Source organism: Kogia breviceps, chromosome 19 (assembly GCF_026419965.1).
Source record: "Kogia breviceps isolate mKogBre1 chromosome 19, mKogBre1 haplotype 1, whole genome shotgun sequence".
Classification (NCBI taxonomy): Eukaryota; Metazoa; Chordata; class Mammalia; order Artiodactyla; family Physeteridae; genus Kogia; species Kogia breviceps.
The window spans coordinates 24,321,958-24,334,326 of NC_081328.1; positions in this window are offsets into that span (position 1 = coordinate 24,321,958).

Consider the following 12,369-nt stretch of genomic DNA (forward strand, 5'->3'; position numbering starts at 1 on the left):
ATTATACCTGAAATAAAAAGTTCGCTTAAAAATGCAGTTGGCAGTTCTTGTCTTAGGATAGTTTTGAGAATCAAATACAGTCATTTAGGTAAAAGCAATTTGAGAGCTGTAAACGACTAAGTCTGTCTAAGATATTGTCATTCAAAGTTGTCCCCCTCTAGATAAGTTCTAGGCAAGAACGTCATCACCCTAGCCTTCTTGGACAATAGATGTTCAAATGTATCTATCATTCGCAAATATATCAAAACTGATACATTTTTCTTCAAGCACCATGGCTTTTTATCTTAATCTCTCCTTCTGTTCTTTCATTGTTATGACCTAAGTTTTGTTTATTTTTTTAATATATACTTCCTTTCTATTTGGCTATGAGATTGTGAATGTGATTTAACCTCTACTTGGCTTAAAGTCATTGTTATAAAAAAACCTCCTTTTTTTTTTTTTTTTTTTTCAGTACGCAGGCCTCTCACTGTTGTGGCCTCTCCCGTTGCAGAGCACAGGCTCCGGACGCGCAGGCTCAGCGGCCATGGCTCACGGGCCTAGCTGCTCTGTGGCATGTGGGATCTTCCCGGACCGGGGCACGAACCCGTGTCTCCTGCATTGGCATGTGGACTCTCAACCACTGCGCCACCAGGGAAGCCCCACCTCCATTTTTGTATCATGTGGTGAAATGGTTCTGGGACTAATTATTTCTCTACCTCTTAGATTCATGTCAGCCTGTCAGCTGTCACATCTGCTGCTCATGTGTGGCTGTCCCCCCTCCAGTCTTGTCTGAACCAGGAGATTAGCCATGCTGGTAAAAACTGCTGTTGGGTGAGCCAGTAAGTCTTGGACTGAGGAAGAAAGCACATGGCTATCTGCCTGGGCCTTGGGGCTCAGAGGCCTTCACCATTGGGAGGGGGAGGCCTGGAGTGTTGAGGCAGAGGAGAGAGTGAAGGCAGACCCTGCAGAGAATGCAAGGGCTGGGAGAGTCAGGATTTCGGCCAGCCCCACACTTGATGGGTGAGAAAACTGAGCCCCAGAGTCAAGGGTCAGCCTGCCCTCAAAAGGGGGTCACTGCTACTTTGTATGTCCTCCACTGCCTGGCTCAGCACCCTTTGCCTACAGATGCTGTGTTTCTCTTCGCTTTTAGACCCCAGGAAGCAGGAACTGAGTGCAGAGAAAAGTCTGCCCTGGGCTGCTGGCTCCTAGATGCCAGATCCTCTGAGAATATGATAGAAACCATCTCCCGTCTAGACCTCGGCATTCCTAGTCTCAACACTCCCCCCGAAGTGGAGGGCAGGCTAACGCCTGGGGTTATGGACAGAGGACTTGAGGCTCAGGGGTCTGTCCCACAGCAGAGGGAGGCTTGTGCCTCTTAGAAGTCAAGGAGCCAGAAGGCCCCGTTTCAAGACCCTGTGCTGCTTCCTGCCTGTGCTCTCTCCTTCCTCCACACTGAGTCTCGTGCTCCAGAGAGAACTTGGGGGAAGATAAGGAACAGCTTCAGATGCCAGGGTGGGGAGACCCCAGCTTCCATCCAAAATGGAGCCCTCATTTCCTTCTTCCCCAAACCCAGCAACTGCCACCCTTTCAACCCCTCCCCCAAGCCCGGAAAATACCTGGAAGGAAGTGAGTGCTCTGGGCCACTAGCCGGAAGAGGGGGGTTTAACTGTCACCTGGTCCCTGGGGGCTTGAGTGGCGGAGGGCAGAGGGGAAAATGCAAATGCATGCTTGGGAGAGAGAAGAACTGCACGGAGAGGAAGAGGGCGGCAGCCAAGGCCCAGCCTTCCTCTGGGGCTTGTGGGCCCAGCAGGCTCTGGGGAGGCCTGAGGCAAGGGAGTGATCACAGGCCCTGGGAGAAGCCAGCAGCTGTCCCCCCCGCCCCGTGCAGGCAGCTGCCGTCGGGGCACTGGCACTTTCTCTGGGCAGCCGAGTAGACTCACTTCCTCAGCCCTGCACCTCTGGGGAGCAGGGAGATGGGGCGGGCTCTGGAGCTCCGTGGAGCCAGGCGGGAAGATGAGGAGATGGGGGAGGTCGAGGTGGGTGCTTTGCGTCACATTTCCATGACTGAGTGTGAGGAAAGCGTGTCTGTTGCTTCTGCAGCAGAAGGGACTAAGCGTAGACTGGAAGGACCCCTCTGGCTTCCGCACCGCTCCTCCCCCTACCAGAGGCCAGAACTGGGAACCACGTGGTGTCCCTGCAAAGGGATCTTTCACAGCCACTGGGAGGCAAGAGTAGAGCGAGAAGCAGCCCTTGGGCTAGTGCTTCCACAATAATAAGTTGTTATATCAGTATGACAGTTACCAGGTTCAAAAACTGGCCACCTCCATTATTGCATTTGATCCTCAGTGCCATCCTGTGGGGCGTTATTTCCCTTTCACAGACGAGAAAGCTGAGTTTCAGTTACATCATTTGCCCAAGGTCAGCGGCCAGGAAAGTCTGGACTGGTGTTTCGGCCCAGCCGTCCCTTATGGCGTCGCTTCAGTTCCGCTGTGGCAGCTGGGGATCCAGGGCCCATAACTGGGGCAGGGGTGAGGGCTAGTTCTTCCTTTGGCCCCCTTGAGCCCCGCCTGCAGGTGGGGCTCTTGGGGGCCGGGTGTGCCATGTGCAGCGCTATGGTCTTTGGGGATGAAGGGCCTCAGCAGCTCCTCGTGCTCACTCAGCCTGGACCCTTCCTGGAGGACCTGGGCCTCTGGCCCCGTCCCCTCTCCCATTTTGCCCCCGAACTCTCACCAGCACCAACCCCCCAGCCGCAGCCCCAGGACGCAGCTGCCCGCGCCCCATTGGCCGGCCCGGGAGCATTTGCCCTTATTTGGCCAGGCCGCTCCAGGCCGCCTCCACCCCCAGCCCAACCCCAGCAGGCTTGTCTCTCTCACTTCGTCTTTTTGAGGTTTGGCTATGGGGCCCTGGCTGGTGTCACTTCAAACGCACTTTCTGGTTGAGTCACTTTTTAACGGCTCCACTGCTGGGAGCTGCTGCGGCTGCTGCTGCACAAGTGGCCCTCAGCCTTCGTAGCCCCCAGCCTTCGTGGCCCCCAGCCTTCGTGGCCCCCAGCCTTCGTGGCCCCAGCCTTCGTGGCCCCAGCCTTCGTGGCCACCTCCCCCACCTGACTGCCTTAAAGGGCTCCGAGGGAAGGAGCTGGGGTGGCCCTTCACTGCTGGGTTCTGCAGACCACTTGGTTACCCATTTAGACCCCTCTGCCGCCCCCACCCACAAGCCTGGGGCCTGGGAAGTCTGCCCTGAGCTCCCCCCGCTGCTTTTTCCAAGCCCCTTCTCCAACTGGGCTTGTGAGCAGACAAGGCTGCACCTCCACTGTCTGTTGAGTATCCACAATGAGGTCTGCCAGGCCTGGTCCTCTGGGAGACTTTGGACTGAGTCCCTTAGGGAAACAGAAATGGGTTGCAGGCTGTTGGCTGATTTTCAGGAGGGTGAAACTTAACCTCACTGAGTTTCCGTTTCCTCATCTCTGAGATGGGGATACCATCATTTACATCACTGGGTCAGCATGATGATCAAATAAGGTTTTATAAAGTCCTCTAGACGCCTTGGCTTCTTGTCCTTCCCCACCCCACCCCACCCCAGCTCAGCATGTAGATCGTGGAGGTGAATAAAGAAACAGCTCACGGAGCAGTCCTCACGGTGCTCTCTGTCCTTTCCACCCCTCACCTTCTGCTTTTCCAGCTGCCCCTGGGATGTGAGGACTGCTGTTGGAAGGCAAGATGCAATGCAGCAGGATGCTGGCAGATAGACAGAGGCGGTCCCCAGCCCTTTGTCCCTGTTCCCAGCCAAGATGAGGGGCAGATTCTACTCGAGATCTTCTTCCCTGCCTTCTCTGAGCTATGGGAGGTCTGTCCCTGAGCCCGCTGGGGAAATCCATGGAAAGGTCTTGGAACATAGGCCTTGCTGCTTCCTCCTCCAAGGTCCTCGGGGCCCCTTGCTCTTGGGGACTTCCTGACTACAAACAGGTCCTTTGGTCAAACTCCTCTTCAGTTTTATAGATGAAGAAGTAAGGGCTGGGGGCTGGGGGAGCAGATCCAAAGTTACACTGTAAATAGCCATAGGGTGGGGACTGGACTCCTAGTCTCCTACCTCCTAGTTTTGCCCTCGTTTCGTGGTCCTGATGTTGGGGGTAGGTGGTTAGGCTGATGAGAGATCATAGTGGGTTCCAGGCAGGGATGACCTGACCTGGCCCCACTCTTGGGACACACACGCACACACACACACACACACACGGAGTTTATTTGTAGCAGTTAAAACTGGAGCAGGTGCAGCTGTGCAACTTAAACCAGGCAAATTTGTACCTTTGTGTGGAAGGAGCCAAAAGGGAGTTTTCTCTCATTTCCTTCCTGTGTCCCTAGGAGATCCCAGTGGAGGATGCCTCTGGTTTCATGGCCACTCCCACAGCAGTGGTCGGGGTGGTCTTCTTCCTCACACCCACACCCCCTTTCCTACCCAGCCCACCCTGCCTCTTTCTAGATGCTGTGGACAACACCCTGAACCCGGCCCTAACTTGCTCTGTGACCTCAGGCTGTCTTCTGCCTCTCTCTGGTCTTGCAGCTCAGCTTCCTGACTCAGGTCAATTTGCTGCCTGATCTTGCTGCTTAAAAGGCCTTGGATACTATGGTCCAGATTGCTGAGCCAGACCCCGTCCCAGAGCAGAGCTGGCCTCCCAGGGTGCGCTGCAGCTGCCTCTTGCCGGGGTAGCACAGGAGACCATGAGGTTCAACTTGGAGCATGTCTGGGCAGTGCAGGCAGGACTGAGGGCAGAGCGTGCCCACCCTCCTTGTCTGGAAGCCTCTCAGCACTCCTGGGGCCCACCCCACAACCAGCCCCAGGCTCTGGGATGAGGCAGGGGCCTTCCTCGGTGCCAACACGCCCTCTGCCAGGGATACGGGCTGTCTTAGGTGCTTGAGGCACTTCCATTTCTCAGCACCTGCTTCCCTCGGTGGGCCCCCCTCCCAGGGAGGGCGGCCAAAGGTCCTAATGTTTGGGGCTATCGACTCGCATTGTCCTTAGCCCCGTTGTGCAGTGCTGGGGACTCAATTTCCCTCCTTTGTGGCCAGGCCCGTCCCCCAGCCCTGCTCGCTTCAGGGCGGGCCGCTCTGCCTCTGACTTCCTGTTTGTGCGCCGTGGGCCCTGCGGCTTCTCTCTTGTTGTCTCCACACCCCACAGGTTATCTGGGCTGCCATCTTCACCTGCCTGCCGAGTATGTGCCCCAGGCCTGTGCAGCTGGAGGGGAGACTTCGTTTTCTTCTCCACTTTCCTGTGCAGACGAGACCCTCGCCTTTCTCCCACCCTCTGGGCCTGCTCTCCCTTGCAGGTGTTAAGCCTTCAAAAGACCATTTGCTCCCCGTTTCTCCTCCTTGCCCAGGCAGCTTTTGCCCTCTTTATCTCCTCTCCTTCCAAACCCTCTTCCATCCGTACTCCAGGAAGCCCTCTCTGATGGGCCCCTGTGACTCTGAGGTCGCCACTGCAGCATCTGTTAGTCTAGCCTCATAGGCCCCTCAACCCCACCCCGGGCCTACTGTGCTCTCATTGCTACAGTTTTGTGAGCTGTCAGTATGCGTGGAGGCGTAGGCATGTGTTCTGCATCACCTGTCTGATTCAGGGCTCGCTCAAGTAAGAACCCCCACCCCCATTAGGCCTGAAGCCCTGCACTCGCTTTAGGTACTCACTGCTCACTCACACCAACCAACCAAGCATCCCATGCCCTGCACATGTATCGTGTCTTGCCTATCAGACTGGGGGGCCCTGAAGATGGGGCCGTGTCCTTTTCTCCTCAGGTTCACCTTTACCTGCCCACAGCCCCAGCTTGGCACACAAAGGTGGCTGTCCCCTAGGTCAGCGAGGTGGGGTGGGGCTGGGGATCAGGAGCCTGGAGCCCTCCCGGAGGCCAAGCCCAGGCCCAGAAGCCTCAGGCCCCTGCTCTGGTCCCACTTTGTTTCTGATGCCAGCTGCCCCACCGCTACTCCTTCTTAGCGTGGCCCCTACCCCTCCTCCCCTTTGGCTATCCCTGAGCAGGTACGGGGAGCGTCAGAACTGGAAAAGACCACGGAGGACACTTTTCTAGCAGAGTCCGAGTGATCCCAGGCTGCCCACCGAGTGCCTGGCTGAGCCCAGACCTGCCACCCAGGGGCAGAGTTTGAAGAATAGACTTGAACTCCTCTTTCCTCCACAAAGAGAGGCCTCCTGTCTCAGGCACCTGCTCGCTCAGTGACCGGCCATCATCAAGGTTTAGTTTCTCTCATCCTGGGGAACTCTGGAAGCAGGAGTGGGAGCCGTGTCTCTCTCAGAGGCGCCTGTGTTCCGAAGCCACTCCCATGTCCCCCCAGTCACCCTCCCAAGCATGGGCCTCAGATTCGCAAGTGAGCCTTCCTGGGCGTTTCCGGGGAAGAGGCAGGGGTGTCCAGGAGCGTGCAGGGGGCCTCGCTCAAAGCGCATCTGTAGGCCTGAGCTGGGGTGTCACCCCCAGTGTGTGTGTGTGGTTCTGGGCCTGCTGAGCCTCTCTAGAATGGGGACTGTGGGTCCTCTGGGCTCCTCAAGCTGCATGTCTGTGTGTGTATGTGTGTGTGTGTGTGTGTGTGTGTGTGCACGTGTGTCTGTGTATCTGCGTGTATGTATGTGTGTGTATGCATGTATATATGTATGTGTATGCACATGTCTGTGTGTGTACACACACGTGTGTGTGTGTACGCATATGTGGGGGGGGCCATGCCCGCGCACAGCCACCCACTGCTCGTCCCTCCGGTTCCTGTTGCTCAGTCATTCAGGCCACACCTATGGCTCATGCAGCCCTGAGCAGGGCTTCTAGTCCAGTGCCCCTGTTCCACTCACCTGGTGGTTCTTACTGTCTCTGTGTCCTTATCTCAGACCCTGCCCCTTCTTCATCCTTGATTTTGTTTCTGGTGTCCCTGTTCTCTTGGTTTGAGGCCCAGGAGGGCTGGGGGAGAAGTCCAGGGTACAGAGGCCCTGACCCAACCCCCCCCCGCCCGGGTCCCCGGTCCCGGTCCCCGCCCCAGTTCCACCCTTCCTCAACCCCAGCGTCAGGGTGGAACGAGTGAAAGCCCCAGCCCTTCCAGAAACCGCCTGACGCTGGAAGCTCTGTGGATGGGGAGGCTGGGCCTCAATCTCTCTCCTAGGGGAAAAAAAGAAAAATCAGTGTCGGTCTTGGCCTAGGGCATTGAGGGCAAACAGAGGAAAAGCAGCCTCTGATGTCACAGAGGAGTAGGCCTCATGGATGGCCCCACCGTGCTCAGGACAGGAGAGGGGCCCGGTTGGGGCTGGGGACCGTTGAGGGACAAGTGTGTCTCTTGGAAGGAAGCTCAGGTCTGACTTGCCGCAGGTCACATGCTGAGGGAGCCTGTGGCAGAGCTGGGCCCCAAAGCCAGGCCCCCTGGCTCCCAGCCTGTGACTCCTGTTTGCTGGGACAAAACACATCTGTGTTGATGGCTCTAAGGGTGCTTTAGACAGAAGGTTGGGGTGGGGAGGACGCGCAAGATGCTCACGGGGGAGGGGCCCTGAAGGGTGAGGGTCCAGGAACCCAGGTTACTGCACGACTTTGATATCCTTATCCTCTTATCGCCTAGGGCAGCCACTTCCCCTGCACCCAGGGTCTGGAGCAGTGGTCTGTTAAAGGAGCACTGTCCCATTTCTGGCCACCTCGCCTTCCTCACCACTGTCTCTTCAGACCCTGCAGGTGAAGGACCCTGTTCCCCGTTCTCTGTTCCATTTAGGGGCCGGGAGATGGATAACAATTTTCCAGGTTGAGGGTTGCTGGTCGTGAAGGAACTGATGCAGGGCAATTTTCCTCCCTGCTGCTTTCCCCCGGATGCCAATCCTCTTCTGGACCTCTGAATCTGAGAGGTCCCACATTTTCTGTGGGCCTGACCTGGAATGGGGGACCCAGAGAAGATGCCCGTGGCCTTCTGGGAAGGCGTCACTGGGTGATTCTCGTCCACTCCTCGCCGCTTCCCCACCTCCTTACCCCTGGCTCAATCCATTCGTCTTGATTCCAGAGCCAAGCCCACTGAGGGGCTTGGAGAGCCTTGGGGAAATTGTGTGACCCGGACCCAGTTCACCCCAGCCCCCCCACCCAGCCCCACACCCTGTTTCCCGCCCCCCCAGCCAGGGGCCCCGGGATGGGCAGCTTCCTGCCTTCCCCATGGGGAAAGCGGGGGTGGCATGCAGGTGGGCGGGCCCCATGCCCACATCCGGTAGCTGCTTAGAACCCCTCCTCTGAGCCTCCTTCCCTCCAGTCCTCCAAGCCCCATGGCACCCAGGCCCTGCCCGAGACCCTAGATCTCACCACTGCCCTGCCCTGCCCCCTTATCCCTACAGGCCCTGAGGGAAGCATGAGCACTGAGTCTAGTGCCAACAGGCCCACCGGACCCAAGTGTGACCCCCTGACTGTGCTGAGAGCTCAGGCGTGGTCTCCTGCGGGTGGTGCTGGGCAGAGGGGTGGCTTTGCGGGGCGGTGAGGACAACTGACTGACTGCAGGGTACTGTGATGTGCTGGCCCAGAGCCCCGTCAAACATCTGCACCTCTGTGGCCTCTCCGGGCAGCACATTTAGAGGAGCCACGGCGCGGTCTGAAGGCCACTGCTGTCCCAAAGGGAAGGGAGTCTTCTGGGCTGGGGTCGGGGGGGTAGGGCTCCGAGAGAGGGTTCTTTTCTTGTGCTGGAATTCAGGCCTCTGTCTTGGGTCCTCATCGAAGGGCCTGGCAGGGAGCCCTTACATCCTGGGATCACCCCTGTGGCAGTCCCAGACTCCTAAACTATCCCTGGAGCTGGTGTCATGGGGGAAGGGCAGGCCTGGGGTCCCGGAAGCCACCTGCCCAGGGTGTGTGCGACGTCTCTTCAGCCCCCCTCCCGCCAATACCCAGCCTCGTCTCTGGTTTCCTGTCGGTCTGTCCTCCCCAGGGAGGGGAGGGGCAGCTAATCGGCACCATGGTGTGGAGGCGGGCTCCAGGACCGTTGGGCGCCCTGAGATCTGACCCACGTGGCCTCGGGGTTATAAGCCCTGCCCGCCCTGAAGGGAACCCCACTTGGGAGCCTACAGCACAGGGCTTGCTCCCTTCAGCCCGGCAGCATCAGGTAAGGATACGAACCTTCACTTCAGCCCCAGCCGGGGCTCCTTGACTCTGGGCCTCAAGGGCCTATGAGGGGCTGGGGCCGCAGGTCCTGGGTGGAGACGTGCTCGGGAGGGGCTTCGGAAGCTTGGGTGCCAAGGCTTACTTAGAAGAGCTCTAGGCAAAGAGGTGCAGGAGCCCTGACCTCTATGGCTTCTGTGGTGGGCCAGCCCCTCGGGATGCCAGGCCTTGACTTCCCTCTAGACAAGGAGGGTAAAAGGGCTCCTGGCCCCCAGTGAAGAAAGAGGGGTCCAAGGTTTCCAGGGACAAGGGCCAGAGAGTAGGGTGGGGCTGGCAGAGAGGGGGCAGAGGCTGAAAAGTGGGACTTGCTGTCAGTGAGAGGTGCTAAGCGCCTCCCTCTACAACGTGGTCTCCATCTCTGTCGGGAGAGCCTTGGGCTCCTGGCTGGGGAGCGACCGGGGTGGGTGGTGAGGGAGTCGGGCCCTGGACTGTGGAGGAGGCTGGGGCCCCAGGCCTGGGGTCTGACTCTGGAGGGCAGGGCGGGTATGGCTGGAAGGGGTCACCCAGGGGGTCAGAACTGGGCACTAGGGTGAGGCCTCCAGAATAGCCGTGGTCTCTACCTGATCGTCCCCGAAAGTGGGGGGATGGGGTGGAGCCCGGGGGGGGGGGGAGGGAAGAGGGAACCAAAGAGGAAGTGGGGGGAGGGAGGTAGAGGAGGCCGGGTCTGGCGACGTGCTGAGTCACCGCCCACAGGGCCCAGGGCGGGCCCTCGGGGCCACGGGCTGGGCGGCGGGGTCTCAGGGAGCCACGGGGAGGGCTGGGGGCCCTCGAAACAGGAGTCAGGAGGAGGAGCGGGCGGCCTGAAGAGTACCTGCCGACGGACAGACAGACAGTGCAGTCACCCATAAAGTAGAAAGCACTACTAACAGCACTGGAGGGTGTAGTGTTTCCTACTTTATGGATGAGTGTACTGTGGGCTTCAGAGACCACGCCGCCGCCGCCCGCCACCGAATTCCTCCGCGTTCGGGACCGCGTGTGACAGGTGAGCCCCTCAGGTGCCCTCCCCACCCCGCCCAGACCCCTGAAAGTTCGCCACTGCCCCCCACGGCCTGCCCCTCCTGGTTCCGGCCAACCCGGGAAATGCCGCGTCAGCTCCTCGGCTGCCCCGAGGGCTGGCAGGGTGGACGTCTGGACCTGATGCAGCTGGGGAGAGGCCCCAGTGCAGGCCCAGCCACAAGAGGACAGATGCCAGGATGAGGAAGAGGCGGGAAGGGAGGGGAGGGGGAGGGGAGGGGAGGGCGTGCCTGGGACCCCGACACTAATAAAGCATGGACTCTGCTGCTGTTTTGTCTGAGACTCTGTTGCTGGAGTTGGGGGTGAGGTGAACGGGCTTAGCAGGCACATGGATGCGGCGGGCACACAGAAGGGCTCGTGGGGGAAACCACTCTCTCTCCTGAGAGAAATGGGTTTGGCTCTGCCTATGAGACCAGACGAGGGCTCTGGGCCTGGTCGGGCCTCACCCTGAGGAGGAAGGGCAGGCCTGGCCCCGAGGACCTCCCTGCAAACCGAGGAAAGTGGGCAGGACTTCGAGGGGCAGGGCTGTGGGGGGCCCTCCCGCCTTTTAGCCTAGCTCTGGCCCTGCCCTGCCCTCCCCCTGCTTTTCACACCCCCAACTGAAGGCTGCCTACCTCTAAGTTCTAATCTTAGAAAGTCTAGGGGGTCCTGTTTTTGTTTTTAAAACATCTTTATTGGAGCGTAATTGCTTTACAACGGTGTGTTGGTTTCTGCTGTGTAACAAAGTGAATCAGCTCTACATATACATACATCCCCACATCTCCCGCCCACCCTCCCTATCCCTAGGGGGTCCTGTTAGTATAAGAATTGGGCACAAACTCACCGTGGCTCGCACAAAAAGCATCTTACATGTAGACAAGGGCACAGATGCTAATACGCAAAGCATACACCAGCACACGAGTGCATTTACACAGAGGGCCCATACACATAAGCTATCAACACATGTATAGGGAATTCCCTGGCGGTCCATTGGTTAGGACTCTGCGCTTCCACTGCCGGGGGCCCAGGTTCGATCCCCAGTCGGAGAACTTAGATCCCACAGGCTGCGTGGTGCAGCCAAGAGAAAACACACACACACACACACACACACACACACACATTTACAGTGGTATATACACATGTGACATGGCCGGCATGTCACACAATGACACCCAGGATATACCCACACTCAGGACACATACATCTTCAATAGTACACACACATGCAGTGATATAAACACATATGACGTGTGTCACAGATAAAAGAGCATACGAATACACGCATGGTGCCATTCACATAATAAACACATTGGTTGCGTACACATACGCATATAGTGACATGTTCATACACGATAAATAGACAATAGAGACATGGTTATATATATATCTAGATGTATAGATATCAATAAAACCATGTCATTTATGTCATTACATATTCTCATGACTGTATGAGTATGTCATTATATATTGTGTAATGTCATCCATATACATTTATCATGACATACGTGTTGTAATTTATGCACTCACACAATCATAGCCTCACATATACATCTCAGTGCCTGACACTGTGGCAAGGAGATATATACACAATGGCACATACACAGAAACATGCATACCTATATACCCAAGGAGACCATAGACACATAATAGCACACATGCATACATACATATATCTGTGTGAGTATGTATATAAAATAATAGTGTCGCATCACATATATAGAGAAAAATTTATATCTATCCTGTATATGTGTACTATACACACACATGCACCCTGACATAAACATCGGCGACACACATCATGCAGTGGTGTACATATTGATCTGTACACTGATTTAGGGAAGTGAGGAGGTCAACTCTTTCTCATGCCCCGCCCCCTGTCCCCCAACAGTTCCATCAGCTCTGGCCTGGGTGGAGCCCACCGTCAGCGGCTCTGTGGCTCAGTGCGGCTGGTGCTATTCCACAGGGGCACCACACGGGGGCCCCCGACCTTAGGCAAGACTGGCTTGAGGCTCAGGTTCAGGCGGACTGAGTCGCAGGTTCAGAGGCCTCGCTGAGGCCCTTGCCAACATCCGTGTCTCTGGGGACTCCACCTAGGCCTCTGCCCCCATATAGCGGCTGGCTTACAGGTCTGGGAGTTCCACATCCTTGTCCCCAGATGCCATTTTCCCATAGCAAAAAGGCCCAAGTCTAGACAGAAGATGAGCTTCCTGACAGTCTGGGGCTAAGCCAGCCCAACAGGCCGTGTGGCCTTCC